The following is a 16,782-nucleotide window of genomic DNA, read 5'->3' on the forward strand; positions in this document are numbered from 1 at the left end:
TTCCGGGGCCCACTTGGTGTGTGCTTGGGCTGAGCTTGAATGTTACACGTGTAGAGGTCAATCTTGGAGTTGAACGTCAGTTTGTAACGTATTTCTGGCGTTCAACTCTGGCTTGTGACGTGTTTCTGGCGTTTAACTCCAGACAGCAGCATAGAACTGGCGTTCAACTCCCTTTTACGTCGTCTAAACTCGGCCAAAGTATGAACTATTATATATTGCTGGAAAGCCCTAGATGTCTACTTTCCAACGCAATTGAAATCGCGCCATTTTGAGTTTTGTAGCTCCAGAAAATCCACTTTTAGTGCAGGGAGGTCAGAATCCAACAGCATCAGCAGTCCTTCTTCAACCTGTGAATCTGATTTTTGCTCAAGTCCCTCAATTTCAACCAGAAAATAACTTAAATCATAGAAAAACACACAAACTCATAGTAAAGTCCAGAAATGTGAATTTAACATAAAAACTAATGAAAACATCCCTAAAAGTAACTAGATTCTACTAAAAACATACTAAAAACAATGCCAAAAAGCGTATAAATTATCTGCTCATCACAACACCAAACTTAAATTGTTGCTTGTCCCCAAGCAACTGAAAATCAAATAGGATAAAAAGAAGAGAATATACTATAAATTCCAAACTATCAATGAAACATAGCTCCAATTAAATGAGCCGGACTTGTAGCTTTTTGCCTCTTGAATAGTTTTGGTATCTCACTTTATCCATTGAAGTTCAGAATGATTGGCATCTATAGGAACTCAGAGTTCAGATAGTGTTATTGATTCTCCTAGTTCAGTATGATGATTCTTGAACACAGCTATTTTATGAGTCTTGGCCATGGCCCTAAGCACTCTGTTTTCCAGTATTACCACTGGATACATAAATGCCACAGACACATAATTGGGTGAACATTTTCAGATTGTGACTCATCTTTGCTAAAGTCCCCAATTAGAGGTGTCCAGGGTTCTCACAGTGGCCTTAGATAGATCAGAGACTAAATTTGCTAAGCTAGATGGATTCTGCTCAGAATTCTCTGTCTGTTGCTGAGTGGATGATGGAAAAGGTTTACTATTGTTAAACCTATTTCTTCCACCATTATTAAAGCCTTGTTGAGGCTTTTGTTGATCCTTCTATGAGAAATTTGGATGATTTCTCCATGATGGATTATAGGTGTTTCCATAAGGTTCACCCATATAATTTACCTCTTCTATTGCAGGGTTCTCAGGATCATAGGCCTCTTCTTCAGAAGGCGCCTCTTGAGTATTGTTGGATGCAGCTTGCATTCCATTCAGACTCTGAGAAATCATATTGACTTGATGAGTCAATATTTTATTCTGAGCCAATATGGCATTCAGAGTATCAATTTCAAGAACTCCCTTCTTCATAGGCGTCCCATTACTCACAGGATTCCTCTCAGAAGTATACATGAACTGGTTATTAGCAACCATGTCAATGAGTTCTTGAGCTTCTGCAGGCATTTTCTTTAAGTGAATAGATCCACCTGCAGAAGTATCCAATGACATTTTAGCCAATTCAGATAGACCATCATAGAATATATCCAGGATGGTCCATTCTGAAAGCATGTCAGAAGGACACTTTTTGGTCAGTTCTTTGCATCTCTCCCAAGCTTCATAGAGGGATTCACCTTCTTTCTGTCTGAAGGTCTAAACATCCACTCTAAGCTTACTCAGCTTTTGAGGAGGAAAGAACTTGGCTAAGAAAGCCTTGACCAGCTTATCCCAAGAGTTCAGGCTATCCTTAGGTTGAGAGTCCAACCATATTCTAGCTCTGTCTCTCACAGCAAAAGGGAAAAGCATGAGCCTGTAGACTTCAGGATCTACTCCATTAGTCTTAATAGTATCACAGATCTACAAGAATTCAGTTAAGAACTGAAAAGGATCTTCAGATGGAAGTCCATGAAACTTGCAGTTCTACTGCATCAGAGAAACTAATTGAGGTTTTAGCTCAAAATTGTTTACTCCAATGGCAGGAATGGAGATGCTTCTTCCATGTAAATTGGAATTAGGTGCAGTAAAGTCACCAAGCATCCTCCTTGCATTATTATTATTTTCGGCTGCCATCTCCTCTTCGTGTTCGAAAATTTCTGAAAGGTGCTTGCTGGATTGTTGTAATTTAGCTTCTCTTAGTTTCCTCTTCAGAGTCCTTTCAGGTTCTGGATCTGCTTCAACAAGAATGTTCTTGTCCTTGCTCCTGCTCATATGAAAAAGAGGGACAGAAAAATAATAATAAATGGGGTCCTTTTTACCACAGTATAGAGGTCCTTGTGTGAGTAGAAGAAAAGAAGAAGAAAAAATTCGAACACAGATGGAAGAGGGGGTTCGAATTTGGGTGAGATGAAGTGTTAGTAGATGAATAAATAAATAGAAGGAGATAAGAGAGAGAGAGAATTTTCGAAAATTATTTTTGAAAAAGAGTTAGTGATTTTCGAAAATAGTTTTTGAAAAAGGTTAGTAATTTTTCGAAAATTAAAATAAAAAATTAAAATAATTAGTTAATTAAAAAGAAATTTTGAAAAAGAGGGAAGATATTTTCGAAAATTAGAGAGAGAGAGTTAGTTGGGTAGTTTTGAAAAAGATAAGAAACAAACAAAAAGTTAGTTAGTTAGTTGAAACAAATTTGAAAATCAATTTTGAAAAGATAAGAAGATAAGAAGTTAGAAAGGATATTTCAAAATCAAATTTTGAAAAAGATAAGATAAAGAGATATTTTTGAAAAGATATGATTGAAATTAGTTTTGAAAAAGATTTGATTTTTAAAATCACAATTAATGACTTGATTCACAAGAAATCACAAGATATGATTCTAGAACTCAAAGTTTGAATCTTTCTTAACAAGCAAGTAACAAACTTGAAATTTTTGAATCAAAACATTAATTGATGATGTTATTTTCAAAAATTATGAGATAAAGATAAGAAAAATAATTTTGAAAAAATTTTTTAAAATTTTTCGAAAATAAATAAGAAAAATGAAAAAGATTTGATTTTTGAAAAAGATTTTGAAAAAGATAAGATTTTTGAATTGAAAATTTGATTTGACTCATAAAAACAACTAGATTTTAAAAAGTTTTGAAAAAGTCAACTCAAATTTTCGAAATTTATGAGTGAAAAAGGGAAAGATATTTTTTTTTTGATTTTTGAATTTTTAATGATGAGAGGGAAAAACATGAAAAAGACTCAATGCATGAAAATTTTAGATCAAAACAATGAATGCATGCAAGAATGCTATGAATGTCAAGATAAACACCAAGAACACTTTGAATGTCAAGATGAACATCAAGAACTTATTTTTGAAAAATTTTTAATGCAAAGAAAACATGCAAGACACCAAACTTAAAAATTTTTCATGTATAGACACTATGCATGCAAGAATGCATATGAAAAATAAGAAAAGACACAAAACATGAAAACATCAAGATCAAACAAGAAGACTTACCAAGAACAACTTGAAGATCATGAAGAACACTTTGAATGCATGAGTTTTTCGAAAAATGCAAGATGAATATGCAATTGACACCAAACTTTCAACTTGACTCAAGACTCAAACAAGAAACATGAAATATTTTTTATTTTTATGATTTTTTTATTTTTTTGGATTTTTGTATATTTTTTTTCGAAAAAACATATAGGAAAAAGAAAATAAGGATTTCAAAATTTTTTAATATGAATTCCAGGGATCTTGTATTCTTAGTCTAAAGCTCCAATCCGAGGGTTAGGCATGGCTTAATAGCCAGCCAAGCTTTAGAAGATATAAGCAATTCCCTGACATGTGGAGGCCTCAATCTAAAAGAATTTAGACATGGCTTTACAGCCAGCCAGGCTTCACATGCTTCATGAAACACTAGAATTCATTCTTAAAAATTCTGAAGAAAAATATATTTTTGAAAACATTTATTTTAAAATTTTTTCGAAAACAAAGGAGAAAATTTTTAAAGGATTTTTGAAAAAATTTTTGAAAATAAAACAAAAAGAAAGTTACCTAATCTGAGCAACAAGATGAACTGTCAGTTGTTCAAACTCGAACAATCCCGGCAACGGTGCCAAAAACTTGGTGCACGAAATTGTGATCTCAGGCAACGTCGCCAGAAACTCTGTACGCACGTCTTAATAAATCGTTTTTCATTCACAACTTCGATACAACTAACCAGCAAGTGCACTGGGTCGTCCAAGTAATAAACCTTACGTGAGTAAGGGTCGATCCCACGGAGATTGTTGGTATGAAGCAAGCTATGGTCACCTTGTAAATCTCAGTCAGGCGGATATAAAATAGTTATGGAGGTTTCGAACATAAATAATAAATAGATAGAAAATAAGGATAGAAACACTTATGTATATCATTGGTGAGAATTTCAGATAAGTGTATAGAGATGCTTTCGTTCTTCTGAACCTCTGCTTTCCTACTGTCTTCATCCAATCAGTCTTACTCCTTTCCATGGCTGGCTTTATGTAAGGACATCACCGTTGTCAATGGCTACTTTTAATCCTCTCTGGAAAATGGTCCGATGCGCTGTCACTGCATGGCTAATCATCTGGAGGCATCACCCTTGTCAATGGCTGCATCCCATCCTCTTGTGAAAATGGTCCAAATGCTCTGTCACAGCACGGCTAATCATCTGAGGTTCTCGATCATACTGGAATAGGATTCACCCTCCTTTTGCGTCTGTCACTAAGCCCAGCACTCGCGAGTTTGAAGTTCGTCACAGTCATTTAATCCCAGAGTCCTACTCAGAATACCACAGACAAGGTTTAGACTTTCCGGACTCTCATGAATGCCGCCATCAATCTAGCTTATACCACAAAGATTCTGATTAAGAGATCCAAGAGATACTCATTCAATCTAAGGTAGAACGGAAGTGATTGTCAGGCACGCGTTCGTGGGGGAATGATGATGATTGTCACGTTCATCACATTCAGGTTGAAGTGCGAATGAATATCTTAGAAGCGGAATAAGTTGAATTGAATAGAAAAACAGTAGTACTTTGCATTAATCTTTGAAGAACAGCAGAGCTCCACACCTTAATCTATGGAGTGCAGAAACTCTACCGTATGAAAATACATAAGTGATAATGGTCCAGGCATGGCCGAATAGCCAGCCCCCATGAAAGTCTAAGATAGCATAAAACTGGTCAACGATGTCTAATACAATAGTAAAAAGTCCTATTTATACTAAACTAGTTACTAGGGTTTACAGAAGTAAGTAATTGATGCATAAATCCACTTCCGGGGCCCACTTGGTGTGTGCTTGGGCTGAGCTTGAATGTTACACGTGTAGAGGTCAATCTTGGAGTTGAACGCCAGTTTGTAACGTATTTCTGGCGTTCAACTCTGGCTTGTGACGTGTTTCTGGCGTTTAACTCCAGACAGCAGCGTAGAACTGGCGTTCAACGCCCTTTTACGTCATCTAAACTCGGCCAAAGTATGGACTATTATATATTCCTGGAAAGCCCTAGATGTCTACTTTCCAACTCAATTAAAAGCGCGCCATTTTGAGTTCTGTAGCTCCAGAAAATCCACTTTGAGTGAAGGGAGGTCAGAATCCAACAGCATCAGCAGTCCTTCTTCAACCTCTGAATCTGATTTTTGCTCAAGTCCCTCAATTTCATCCAGAAAATACCTTAAATCATAGAAAAACACACAAACTCATAGTAAAGTCCAGAAATGTGAATTTAACATAAAAACTAATGAAAACATCCCTAAAAGTAACTAGATTCTACTAAAAACATACTAAAAACAATGCCAAAAAGCGTATAAATTATCCGCTCATCACAACACCAAACTTAAATTGTTGCTTGTCCCCAAGCAACTGAAAATCAAATAGGATAAAAAGAAGAGAATATACTATAAATTCCAAACTATCAATGAAACATAGCTCCAATTAAATGAGCGGGACTTGTAGCTTTTTGCCTCTTGAATAGTTTTGGTATCTCACTTTATCCATTGAAGTTCAGAATGATTGGCATCTATAGGAACTCAGAGTTCAGATAGTGTTATTGATTCTCCTAGTTCAGTATGATGATTCTTGAACATATCTATTTTATGAGTCTTGGCCATGGCCCTAAGCACTCTGTTTTCCAGTATTACCACTGGATACATAAATGCCACAGACACATAATTGGGTGAACCTTTTCAGATTGTGACTCAGCTTTGCTAAAGTCCCCAATTAGAGGTGTCCAGGGTTCTTAAGCACACTCTGTTTTTGCTTTGGACCTTGACTTTAACCGCTCAGTCTCAAGTTTTCACTTGACACCTTCACACCACAAGCACATGTTTAGGGACAGCTTGGTTTAGCCGCTTAGGCCAGGATTTTATTCCTTTAGTCCCTCCTATCCACTGATGCTCAAAGCCTTGGGATCCTTTTTATTTACCCTTGCCTTTTGGTTTTAAGGGTTATTGGCTTTTTGCTCTTGCCTCTTGGTTTTAAGAGCTTTTGGCTTTTTCTGCTTGCTTTTTCTCTTTTTTTTTTTTTGAATTTTTTTTCTTTCTGCAAGCTTTGTTCTTTGCTGCTTTTTCTTGCTTCAAGAATCATTTTTATGATTTTTCAGATTATCAAATAACATGTCTCCTTATCATCATTCTTTCAAGAGCCAACATATTTAACATTCTTAAACAACAACTTCAAAAGACATATGCACTGTTCAAGCATTCATTCAAAAAACAAGAAGCATTGTCACCACATCAATATAATTAAACTAAGTTCAAGGATAAATTCGAAACTCATGTACTTCTTGTTCTTTTGAATTAAAATAGTTTTCATTTAAGAGAGGTGATGGATTCATAGGATATTCATAACTTTAAGACAAAGTTACTAAATACTAATGATCATGTAATGAAGACACAAACATGGATAAGCACTTAACATAGAGAAAACAAAAAACAGAGAATATAAGAACAAGGAATGAGTCCACCTTAGTGATGGTGGCGTTTCCTTCTTGAGGAACCAATGATGTCCTTGAGCTCTTCTATGTCTCTTCCTTGTCTTTGTGGCTCCTCCCTCATTGCTTTTTTGATCTTCTCTTATTTCATAAAGGATGATGGAGTGCTCTTGATGTTCCACCCTTGATTGTCCCATGTTGGAATTTAATTTTCCTAGGGAGATGTTGATTTGCTCCCAATAGTTTTGTGGAGGAAAATGCATTTGAGGTATCTCCGGGATCTCATGGTGATGAGCTTCATGCATCTCTTGAGATCCATGAATGGGCTCTCTTGCTTGCTCCATCCTTTTCTTAGTGATGGGCTTCTCTTCTTCAATGGGAATGTCTCCTTCTATGAAAGCTCCAGCTGAGTAACATAGATGGCAAATAAGATGAGGAAAAGCTAGCCTTGCCCCAGGAGAGGGCTTTTTGGCTATTTTGTAGAATTCAAGGGAGATGACTTCATGAACTTCTACTTCCTCTCCAATCATGATGCTATAAATCATGATGGCCCGATCCACAGTAACTTCAGATCGGTTTCTAGTGGGGATGATGGAGCGTTGGATGAACTCTAACCATCCTCTAGCCATAGGCTTGAGGTCCAGTCTTCTTAATTGAACCGGCTCGCTTTTGGAGTCAATCTTCCATTGAGCTCCTTCCACACATATGTCCCTGAGGACTTGGTCCAACCTTTGATTAAAGTTGACCCTTCTAGTGTAGGGGCGTGCATCTCCTTGCATCATAGGCAAGTTAAACGCCAACCTCACATTTTCCGGACTAAAATCTAAGTATTTCCCCCGAACCATTGTAATATAATTCTTTGGGTTTGGGTTCTTACTTTGATCATGGTTCCTAGTGATCCATGCATTGGCATAGAACTCTTGAACCATTAGGATTCCAACTTGTTGGATGGGGTTTGTTAGAACTTCCCAACCTCTTCTTTGGATTTCATGTCGGATCTCCAGATACTCATTCTTCTTGAGCTTGAAAGGGACCTCGGGGATCACCTTCTTCTTGACCACAACATCATAGAAGTGGTCTTGATGAGCTTTGGAGATGAATCTTTCCATCTTCCATGACTCGGAGGTGGAAGCTTTTGTCTTCCCTTTCCCTTTTCTAGAGGATTCTCCGGTCTTGGGTGCCATCAATGGTAATGGAAAAACAAAAAGCTTATGCTTTTACCACACCAAACTTAGAATTTTTCTCGCCCTCGAACAAGAGAAGAAAGAATAGATGAAGAAGAAGAGAGGGTTGTGTTGTGTGAAAATGAAGAAGAATGGAGGGCTTTATATAGGGAAGGGAGGGGGGTAAGGTTCGGCCATAAGGGTGGGTTTTGGGTGGGAAATTGATTTTGAATTTTGAAGGTAGGTGGTGTTTATGAAGTAGGTTTATGGGGAAGAATGGATAGATGTGAGTGGTGAAGTGGTTATAGGGAAGAGAGATTGAGGTGATTGGTGAAGAGTTTTGGGGAAGAGTGTTTATGGGATTGTGTGAAAGAGGGGTGAGAAGAAGTGAATGGAGGTAGGTGGGGATCCTGTGGGGTCCACAGATCCTGAGGTGATCCTTTGGGATCCACAGATCCTGAGGTGTTCAAGGATTTACAACCTTGCACCAAATTAGGCATGCAAAATGCCCTTGCACACAACTCTGGGCGTTCAGCGCCAGATTGGTGCTTGTTCTAGGTGTTGAACGCCCATTTGTTGCCCATTTCTGGCGTTGAACGCCAAAACCATGCTTGTTCTGGGCGTTCAGCGCCAACTCTTCTCCAGGGTGCAATTCTGGCATTCAAACGCCCAGATGCTGCCCATTTTGGGCGTTCAGCGCCAGAACCATGCTCTGTTCTGGCGTTGAACGCCAGCCAGATGCTTCTTACTGGCGTTTAAACGCCAGTAAGGTCTTCCTCCAGGGTGTGATTTTTCTTCTGCTGTTTTTGATTTCGTTTTCAATTTTTATATTTATTTTGTGACTCCACATGATCATGAACCTAATAAAACATGAAAGAACAAGAAAAATAAAATTAGATAAATAAAAATTGGGTTGCCTCCCAACAAGCGCTTCTTTAATGTCAATAGCTTGACAGTGGGCTCTCATGGAGCCTCACAGATGTTCAGAGAATTGTTGAGACTTTCCAACACCAAACTTAGAGTTTGGATATGGGAGTTCAACACCAAACTTAGAGTTTGGTTGTGGCCTCCCAACACCAAACTTAGAGTTTGACTGTGGGGGCTCTGGTTGACTCTGTTTTGAGAGAAGCTTACTGTGCCTCTTTTTCATGTTTACAGAAGGATGTCCTTGATTTTTAAACTCAAGGGAGTACTCATTCAATTGAAGGACTAGTTCACCTCTGTTAAAATCAATCACAGCTCTTGCTGTGGCTAGGAAGGGTCTTCCAAGAATGATGGATTCATCCTCATCCTTCCCAGTATCTAGGACTATGAAATCAGCTGGGATGTAAAGGCCTTCAACCTTTACTAACACGTCCTCTACTTGTCCATAAGCCTGTTTTCTTGAATTGTCTGCCATCTCTAATGAGATTTTAGCAGCTTGCACCCCAAAGATTCCCAGTTTCTCTATTACAGAGAGGGGCATAAGGTTTATCCCTGAACCAAGGTCACACAGAGCCTTTTCAAAGATCATGTTGCCTATGGTACAAGGTATTACGAACTTTCCAGGATCCTGTTTCTTCTGAGGCAATGTCAGTTGATCCAGATCACTTAGTTCATTGGTGAACAAGGGAGGTTCATCTTCCCAAGTCTTAATACCAAATAATTTGGCATTCAGCTTCATGATTGCACCAAGAAACTTGGCAGCTTGCTCTTCAGTAACATCTTCATTCTCTTCAGAAGAGGAATACTCATCAGAGCTCATGAAGGGCATAAGGAGGTTTAATGGAATCTCTATGGTCTCTAGATGAGTCTCAGATTCCTTTGGTTCCTCAGAGGAAAACTCCTTATTAATCACTGGACGTCCCAGGAGGTCTTCCACACTAGGATTCACGTCCTCAACCTCCCTTACAGGTTCGGCCATGGTGGTTATGTCAATGGCCTTGCACTCTCCTTTTGGATTTTCTTCTGTATTGCTTGGGAGAGTACTAGGAGGGATTTCAGTGATCCTTTTACTCAGCTGGCCCACTTGTGCTTCCAACTTTCTAATGGAGGATCTTGTTTCATTCATGAAACTCACAGTGGCCTTAGATAGATCAGAGACTAAATTTGCTAAGCTAGATGGATTCTGCTCAGAATTCTCTGTCTGTTGCTGAGTGGATGATGGAAAAGGTTTACTATTGTTAAACCTATTTCTTCCACCATTATTAAAGCCTTGTTGAGGCTTTTGTTGATCCTTCCATGAGAAATTTGGATGATTTCTCCATGATGGATTATAGGTGTTTCCATAAGGTTCACCCATATAATTTACCTCTTCTATTGCAGGGTTTTCAGGATCATAGGCCTCTTCTTCAGAAGGCGCCTCTTGAGTATTGTTGGATGCAGCTTGCATTCCATTCAGACTCTGAGAAATCATATTGACTTGATGAGTCAATATTTTATTCTGAGCCAATATGGCATTCAGAGTATCAATTTCAAGAACTCCCTTCTTCATAGGCGTCCCATTACTCACAGGATTCCTCTCAGAAGTATACATGAACTGGTTATTAGCAACCATGTCAATGAGTTCTTGAGCTTCTGCAGGCATTTTCTTTAAGTGAATAGATCCACCTGCAGAAGTATCCAATGACATTTTAGCCAATTCAAATAGACCATCATAGAATATATCCAGGATGGTCCATTCTGAAAGCATGTCAGAAGGACACTTTTGGTCAGTTCTTTGCATCTCTCCCAAGCTTCATAGAGGGATTCACCTTCTTTCTGTCTGAAGGTCTAAACATCCACTCTAAGCTTACTCAGCTTTTGAGGAGGAAAGAACTTGGCTAAGAAAGCCTTGACCAGCTTATCCCAAGAGTTCAGGCTATCCTTAGGTTGAGAGTCCAACCATATTCTAGCTCTGTCTCTCACATCAAAAGGGAAAAGCATGAGCCTGTAGACTTCAGGATCTACTCCGTTAGTCTTAACAGTATCACAGATCTGCAAGAATTCAGTTAAGAACTGAAAAGGATCTTCAGATGGAAGTCCATGAAACTTGCAGTTCTGCTGCATCAGAGAAACTAATTGAGGTTTCAGCTCAAAATTGTTTACTCCAATGGCAGGAATGGAGATGCTTCTTCCATGTAAATTGGAATTAGGTGCAGTAAAGTCACCAAGCATCCTCCTTGCATTATTATTATTTTCGGCTGCCATCTCCTCTTCGTATTCGAAAATTTCTTAAAGGTGCTTGTTGGATTGTTGTAATTTAGCTTCTCTTAGTTTCCTCTTCAGAGTCCTTTCAGGTTCTGGATCTGCTTCAACAAGAATGTTCTTGTCCTTGCTCCTTCTCATATGAAAAAGAGGGACAGAAAAATAATAATAACAGGGGTCCTTTTTACCACAGTATAGAGGTCCTTGTGTGAGTAGAAGAAAAGAAGAAGAAAAAATTCGAACACAGATGGAAGAGGGGGTTCGAATTTGGGTGAGATGAAGTGTTAGTAGATGAATAAATAAATAGAAGGAGATAAGAGAGAGAGAGAATTTTCGAAAATTATTTTTGAAAAAGAGTTAGTGATTTTCGAAAATAGTTTTTGAAAAAGGTTAGTAATTTTTCGAAAATTAAAATAAAAAATTAAAATAATTAGTTAATTAAAAAGAAATTTTGAAAAAGAGGGAAGATATTTTCGAAAATTAGAGAGAGAGAGTTAGTTGGGTAGTTTTGAAAAAGATAAGAAACAAACAAAAGTTAGTTAGTTAGTTGAAACAAATTTGAAAATCAATTTTGAAAAGATAAGAAGATAAGAAGTTAGAAAGGATATTTTAAAATCAAATTTTGAAAAAGATAAGATAAAGAGATATTTTTGAAAAGATATGATTGAAATTAGTTTTGAAAAAGATTTGATTTTTAAAATCACAATTAATGACTTGATTCACAAGAAATCACAAGATATGATTCTAGAACTCAAAGTTTGAATCTTTCTTAACAAGCAAGTAACAAACTTGAAATTTTTGAATCAAAACATTAATTGATGATGTTATTTTCGAAAATTAGGAGATAAAGATAAGAAAAAGATTTTTGAAAAATATTTTTTAAAATTTTTCGAAAATAAATAAGAAAAATGAAAAAGATTTGATTTTTGAAAAAGATTTTGAAAAAGATAAGATTTTTGAATTGAAAATTTGATTTGACTCATAAAAACAACTAGATTTTAAAAAGTTTTGAAAAAGGCAACTCAAATTTTCGAAATTTATGAGTGAAAAAAGGAAAGATATTTTTTTTTTTGAATTTTGAATTTTTAATGATGAGAGGGAAAAACATGAAAAAGACTCAATGCATGAAAATTTTGGATCAAAACAATGAATGCATGCAAGAATGCTATGAATGTCAAGATGAACACCAAGAACACTTTGAATGTCAAGATGAACATCAAGAACTTATTTTTGAAAAATTTTTAATGCAAAGAAAACATGCAAGACACCAAACTTAAAAATTTTTCATGTATAGACACTATGAATGCAAGAATGCATATGAAAAATAAGAAAAGACACAAAACATGAAAACATCAAGATCAAACAAGAAGACTTACCAAGAACAACTTGAAGATCATGAAGAACACTTTGAATGCATGAATTTTTCGAAAAATGCAAGATGAATATGCAATTGACACCAAACTTTCAACTTGACTCAAGACTCAAACAAGAAACATGAAATATTTTTTATTTTTATGATTTTTTTTTTTGGATTTTTGTATATTTTTTTTCGAAAAAACATATAGGAAAAAGAAAATAAGTATTTCAAAATTTTTTAATATGAATTCTAGGGATCTTGTATTCTTAGTCTAAAGCTCCAATCCGAGGGTTAGGCATGGCTTAATAGCCAGCCAAGCTTTAGAAGATATAAGCAATTCCCTGACATGTGGAGGCCTCAGTCTAAAAGAATTTAGACATGGCTTTACAGCCAGCCAGGCTTCACATGCTTCATGAAACACTAGAATTCATTCTTAAAAATTCTGAAGAAAAATATATTTTTGAAAACATTTATTTTAAAATTTTTTCGAAAACAAAGGAGAAAATTTTTAAAGGATTTTTGAAAAAATTTTTGAAAATAAAACAAAAAGAAAGTTACCTAATCTGAGCAACAAGATGAACCGTCAGTTGTTCAAACTCGAACAATCCCCGGCAACGGCGCCAAAAACTTGGTGCACGAAATTGTGATCTCAGGCAACGGCGCCAGAAACTCTGTACGCACGTCTTAATAAATCGTTTTTTCATTCACAACTTCGATACAACTAACCAGCAAGTGCACTGGGTCGTCCAAGTAATAAACCTTACGTGAGTAAGGGTCGATCCCACAGAGATTGTTGGTATGAAGCAAGCTATGGTCACCTTGTAAATCTCAGTCAGGCGGATATAAAATAGTTATGGAGGTTTCGAACATAAATAATAAATAGGTAGAAAATAAGGATAGAAACACTTATGTATATCATTGGTGAGAATTTCAGATAAGTGTATAGAGATGCTTTCGTTCTTCTGAACCTCTGCTTTCCTACTGTCTTCATCCAATCAGTCTTACTCCTTTCCATGGCTGGCTTTATGTAAGGACATCACCGTTGTCAATGGCTACTTTTAATCCTCTCTGGAAAATGGTCCGATGCGTTGTCACTGCATGGCTAATCATCTGGAGGCATCACCCTTGTCAATGGCTGCATCCCATCCTCTTGTGAAAATGATCCAAATGCTCTGTCACAGCACGGCTAATCATCTGAGGTTCTCGATCATACTGGAATAGGATTCACCCTCCTTTTGCGTCTGTCACTACGCCCAGCACTCGCGAGTTTGAAGTTCGTCACAGTCATTTAATCCCAGAGTCCTACTCAGAATACCACAGACAAGGTTTAGACTTTTCGGACTGTCATGAATGCCGCCATCAATCTAGCTTATACCACGAAGATTCTGATTAAGAGATCCATGAGATACTCATTCAATCTAAGGTAGAACGGAAGTGGTTGTCAGGCACGCGTTCGTGGGGGAATGATGATGATTGTCACGTTCATCACATTCAGGTTGAAGTGCGAATGAATATCTTAGAAGCGGAATAAATTGAATTGAATAGAAAAATAGTAGTACTTTGCATTAATCTTTGAGGAACAGCAGAGCTCCACACCTTAATCTATGGAGTGCAGAAACTCTACCGTATGAAAATACATAAGTGATAATGGTCCAGGCATGGCCGAATAGCCAGCCCCCATGAAAGTCTAAGATAGCATAAAACTTATCAAAGATGTCTAATACAATAGTAAAAAGTCCTATTTATACTAAACTAGTTACTAGGGTTTACAGAAGTAAGTAATTGATGCATAAATCCACTTCCGGGGCCCACTTGGTGTGTGCTTGGGCTGAGCTTGAATGTTACACGTGTAGAGGTCAATCTTGGAGTTGAACGCCAGTTTGTAACGTATTTCTGGCGTTCAACTCTGGCTTGTGACGTGTTTCTGGCGTTTAACTCCAGACAGCAGCGTAGAACTGGCGTTCAACGCCCTTTTACGTCATCTAAACCCGGCCAAAGTATGGACTATTATATATTACTGGAAAGCCCTGGATGTCTACTTTCCAACTCAATTGGAAGCGTGCCATTTTGAGTTATGTAGCTCCAGAAAATCCACTTTGAGTGCAGGGAGGTCAGAATCCAACAGCATCAGCAGTCCTTCTTCAACCTCTGAATCTGATTTTTGCTCAAGTCCCTCAATTTCAGCCAGAAAATACCTGAAATCATAGAAAAACACACAAACTCATAGTAAAGTCCAGAAATGTGAATTTAACATAAAAATTAATGAAAACATCCCTAAAAGTAACTAGATTCTACTAAAAACATACTAAAAACAATGCCAAAAAGCGTAAAAATTATCCGCTCATCAGCGGTTAAAGTCGTGGTCCAAAAGCAAAAAGAGTGTGCTTAAGAGCTCTGGACACCTTTAATTGGGGACTCTAGCAAAGCTGAATCACAATCTGAAAAGGTTCACCCAGATATGTGTCTGTAGCATTTATGTATCCGGTGGTAATACTGGAAAACAAAGTGCTTAGGGCCACGGCCAAGACTCATAAAACAGCTGTGTTCAAGAATCATCATACTGAACTAGGAGAATCAATAACACTATCTGAATTCTGAGTTCCTATAGATGTCAATCATTCTGAACTTCAAAGGATAAAGTGAGATGCCAAAACTGTTCAGAAGAAAAAAGCTAATAGCCCCGCTCATCTAATTAAAACTAATCTTCATATATGTTTTTGGAATTCATTGTATATTCTACTCTTTTTATCCTATTTAATTTTCAGTTGCTTGAGGACAAGCAACAATTTAAGTTTGCTGTTGTGATGAGCGGATAATTTATACGCTTTTTGGCATTGTTTTTAGTATGTTTTTAGTATATTTTAATTATTTTTTATTATATTTTTATTAGTTTTTAAATAAAAATCACATTTCTGTACTTTACTATGAGTTTGTGTGTTTTTCTATGATTTTAGGTATTTTCTGGCTGAAATTGAGGGACCTGAGCAAAAATCTGATTCAGAGGCTGAAAAAGGACTGCAGATGCTGTTGGATTCTGACCTCCCTACACTCAAAGTGGATTTTCTGGAGCTATAGATGCCCAATTGGTGCGCTCTCAATTGCGTTGGAAAGTAGACATCCTGGGCTTTCCAAAAATATATAATAGTCTATACTTTACCCAAGATTTAATGGCCCAAACCAGCGTCGAAATTCAGTATAGAAATTCTGGCGTCAAAACGCCAGAACTGGCATAAAAGCTGGAGTTAAACGCCCAAACTGGCACAAAAGCTGGCGTTTAACTCCAAGAAAAGTCTCTACATGTGAAAGCTTCAATGCTCAGCCCAAACACACACCAAGTGGGCCCGGAAGTGGATTCTGCATCATTTACTCATTTCTGTAAACCCTAGGCTACTAGTGCTCTATAAATAGGACCTTTTGCTATTGTATTTGGGAGATAAAGATGGGAAGGTCCATATAGAGTAGAGAAGGCCGAGCCAAACGGAGTTTTCTACCTGAGTCATCCTTCAAGCTCTGAACTCGTCAAAGTTAATGGACATTGCTTAAAGCTATATCATGGTGAGAAGGCGACGAAAAACAAGGAGTTAGAAATCTTCCTCTAGGAGGATCCACCAACAGCAGAAGACTGAGCTAGTGGAGCGTCCAACTTAAGGACGTTAAAGCAAAGTGCTAGGTGGGAGACAACCCACCATGGTATGATCGTTCCTTTCTTTCTTCTTAGTTTTCTCTTTCAATAACTCTTCTCATTATTATCACATTTAGTTTGCATCTTCATTTGCACAATTGCATATAAAATATATATATATATATATATATATATATATATATATATATATATATATATATATATGCGACGCGATAGCGTCACTGACGCGCCCGCGTCACAGATGCATAAGGAGGAAAAAGAAATCGAACAGAAAGTCACGCGAGAGCGTGGCTGGAGGCGTGCCTTTGGCACAATTTGACCCCGCGAACGCGTCGTCGACGCGTCCGCGTCATGTGGGAAAAATGCCTCCCACGCGTCCGCATCAACCACGCGAATGCGTGCCCTGAAAATTGACGTAAGAAAGGGTGCATGGCAGCATGTTGTGAAGGAGTTGGGCTGGAATGGCGCTAGACGCACAAGCCCTACCACACGAACGCGTGCCCCACGCGTCCGCGTCGTCTTCCAATCTTGGCCATTCACGCGATCGCGTCAACCACGCGAACGCGTCACC

At 37.6% G+C, this 16,782-nt stretch overlaps 2 non-coding genes across 2 annotated transcripts; both read left to right on the forward strand.

Annotated features, from left to right (window-relative positions):
- The first annotated feature begins 1,571 nt into the window (after positions 1 to 1,571).
- LOC112760004 (small nucleolar RNA R71) lies at positions 1,572 to 1,679 on the forward strand. Its single transcript, XR_003180463.1, has one exon. It is a non-coding gene; the product is annotated as a small nucleolar RNA R71 (small nucleolar RNA).
- A 9,032-nt stretch (positions 1,680 to 10,711) lies between these two features.
- On the forward strand, positions 10,712 to 10,818 carry LOC112761074 (small nucleolar RNA R71). The gene has a single exon (XR_003181486.1). It is a non-coding gene; the product is annotated as a small nucleolar RNA R71 (small nucleolar RNA).
- The last annotated feature ends 5,964 nt before the right edge of the window (positions 10,819 to 16,782 follow it).

The sequence above is a fragment of the Arachis hypogaea genome, chromosome 16 (assembly GCF_003086295.3).
Source record: "Arachis hypogaea cultivar Tifrunner chromosome 16, arahy.Tifrunner.gnm2.J5K5, whole genome shotgun sequence".
Classification (NCBI taxonomy): domain Eukaryota; kingdom Viridiplantae; phylum Streptophyta; class Magnoliopsida; order Fabales; family Fabaceae; genus Arachis; species Arachis hypogaea.